We start from the raw sequence: 3,426 nt of genomic DNA, 5'->3' as shown, positions 1-3,426 counted from the left end.
AGTCTGGGTTATAATTCTTTATTTCATTTCAAAGACTAAATAATACCTTTCTTTCACCTCACTCTTCCAGTTGTAGTTTACACACTTATTAGCATGATTATTTGATTAATGTCTATCCCCCTTAGAGTTAAAGTTCCATTCACATAGTAGCTGCGTTCATTTTGCTCTCTGTTGTAGCACTTAACACAGTGTCATGAGGTCATAAGAGTAGGACCCTCATAATGGGTTATTGCCATTGTAAGAAGAGTCACCAGAGAATTTGCTCTTTTTCTTTCTTTCTCTACCATATGAGCACACATGGAGAAAAGGTGGCCACCTTCAAGCCAGGAAGAGAGAATTCAAGAACCTGACCATGTTCGCACCCTGATCTCAGATTTCCAGCCTACAGAACTATGAGAAAATACACATCTGTTATTTAAGCACCCAATCTATGTATTGTGCCATAAGAGGCCACAACTAATAGAGTGGTGGTACAAAGATGAGCAGGAAAGGCATGGCCCCTATACTCATTGGTGGATAAATTGGGAAGATTGATATCAAACATTAATATAAAATATGATTATTAACAGTAAAGTACAGTGCAGCATAAGTATATGTGAAGAAGATACAGCCTAGTCAAGAACTAGGGAAAGAGCTCCCTTAAGAAAGAACATTTATTAGAAATCTGAAGGTTAAAACACTGTGGTGAGCAGTGGGGGAATTAAGGAGCATTCAGGTGCAGAGACCAGGAGCACAGGCATAGAATCAGTGACATGATGGCACTTACTCATACCAGCTAATGCAAGCCATTGTTAACATCTCTTCCTAGCTCTGTGTTCAGTGATATCTCATAGGTAGCTGGAAACCAGACATGCTGGGGATTTATACACAGCAAAAATTTTGCAAAATTTGCAAATCAGGATTTTTCTTCCCAGAGAGCCATCATTTGTAAAATATTTACCACACCTAGCTGCAACACATGTTCAAGAAACAGGGAGAGTATTAAAGTTGGAGCACAGAGAGTAAAAGACAAAGTGGAAAGACATGAGGCTAGAATGAGACTTTTAGGGATGGTGCCTGATCATCCGTTTTTTAAAATATATATATATATATATATATATATATATATAGACTTACTCAGTTCTTGCAAACAATTGAGAATCACTGGGTTAGATTTAGAGTATTTTTTAACCTATGGTAAGGACCTTTTAATCTATGATACTGTTATAGTAATTCCAAGAGTAGGACAGGATTCTGGGAAGATAACAGAATAGGAAGCATTGTCCATTAATAGGGAATTGGCTGAATAATTTATAATACATAAATATAATTGAATATAATGATGAAAATAAGGAAGATTTAGTCAGAAAATGACATGGAAATATGGCAAAAGAATGTATAGAAAGAAATTTAAAAATATAAAAAGTTAATGATCCAATGAGTTGATTTCACTGACCTTTAATATGTCATAACTCTGTAATTAAAAAAGAAAAAAAAACTTGGATTTAGGATATTCTTTTTCTTTTTTTTTTTTTTAAGATTTTTATTTATTAATTTGTCAGAGAGAGAGAGAGCGAGAGAGAGCACAGGCAGACAGAGTGGCAGGCAGAGACAGAGAGAGAAGCAGACTCCCCGCCGAGCATGGAGCCCGATGTGGGACTCGATCCCAGGACGCTGGGATCATGACCTGAGCCGAAGGCAGCTGCTTAAGCAACTGAGCCACCCAGGCATCCTTGGATTTAGGATATTCTTTATAGAGGTTCTATTTATGATAAATGTCTGTTTTCTTTATATCTTTTGAAATAGTATATCCTCCTTGAGCATGCATGTGCATGCACCCATGCGTATGTTGAAATTTTATTTTCCTTCTAACACTGTGAAGGTGCTATTCTACCATCTTCTGGCTTTCATTGTTACTTTTACAAAATCAGGTATCTGTTTAAGTGGTATTTGTTTGCAAGTCCTCTGTATTTTCTCTCTGGTTGCTTTCAAGATCTTTATCCTTGGTCTTTCACAATTTTTGTTAATTGTATCTAGGTTAGCTTCCTTGAATTGATCCTCTTTGGGATTCCTAGGACTTCTTGAATTTAAAAATACAAGAAATTTTATGAGTTCTGGAAAATTTGCATCCATTAGCATCCCAGTATGCCCCTCATCCATCTTCTCTATCCTCTCCTCCTGGTACTTGATTAGTTACCTATGAAACGTCACTCCATCGCCCAAGCTTCTTAACTATTATAGTATTTTCTATTTCTTTGTTACCCTACTGTGTCTAGGGAATTTCTTTAAATTTATCTTCCTGATAACCAATTCTATATTCACATTTAGTACTCTATTTTACCCATCTATTGATTTTTTTTTTAGTTTTAATTATTGTGTTTTCTTTCTGCTGCAAATTCATATGCTGAACTTGTAACCGCCAATAGGACTGTATTTGGAGAGAGGGCCTGTGAGAGGGTGATAAAGGTTGAATTGAAGTCAGAGGTAGAGTCCTTAGTCTGACAGAGTTATTGCCTAAACACCAGAAACACCAGAGCTCATTCTCGCTGCCATGTGAGGACACAGCAAGAAGATGGCTGTCTGCAAACCAGGAAGAGAGCTCTCACCAAGAACCAAATTAGCTGACACTTTGATCTAAAGTTCCCAGCAACCAAACCTTTGAGAAAATAAATTTCTGTTGTTTAAGCTAACCAGCCTGTGACATTTTGTTATGGTATCCCAAGTTGACTAATAAAACTCTTAACATAATTTTTTAAATTTATTTTAAAATATTGGGCAAATGTGTTTTGAAACAATAATTTCTGTATTTGCATTCTTTGTGGGCCTGATCCCTTGGTTTTTTATTTCTTTTTTTTTTTAAGATTTTATTTATTTATTTGACAGAGAGAGATCACAAGTAGATAGAGAGGCAGGCAGAGAGAGAGAGAGGGAAGCAGGCTCGCTGCTGAGCAGAGAGCCCGATGTGGGACTCGATCCTAGGACCCTGAGATCATGACCTGAGCCGAAGGCAGCGGCTTAACCCACTGAGCCACCCAGGCGCCCTGGTTTCTTATTTCTGATGACTCTTAATTATGATGATTTCTTTCATGTGTATTTTGTGATTTTTTTTTATTTTTAGTTTGCATTCATTGCTATTTAACCAACAGGAATTTTTATTGACCTGGGTTTTTAAATCTCCAAGAAATAGTTTACATTCTGCTGTTCGATGTCTGGGGACATGACCAGTTGATGATAAATTTAAACTGAATTTCCTATTTGGTTAAGGGCAGTCTTCTTTGTTTATTCAGTTTAGCCACTCTTTTTTGAATCTGTTGAGCTCCCACAAATACTGGATGATTTTGTTGTTGTTGATACACATATACTAATCAACACTAATCAGTGTTGGAAACTCATGTGGTATCCCCCAGTAAGTATATAGGTCATTATTTGATTTATTTGAATGAGGAA

This window comes from Meles meles, chromosome 8 (assembly GCF_922984935.1).
Source record: "Meles meles chromosome 8, mMelMel3.1 paternal haplotype, whole genome shotgun sequence".
Lineage (NCBI taxonomy): Eukaryota > Metazoa > Chordata > Mammalia > Carnivora > Mustelidae > Meles > Meles meles.
Note: the sequence above shows the minus strand (reverse complement) of the source record.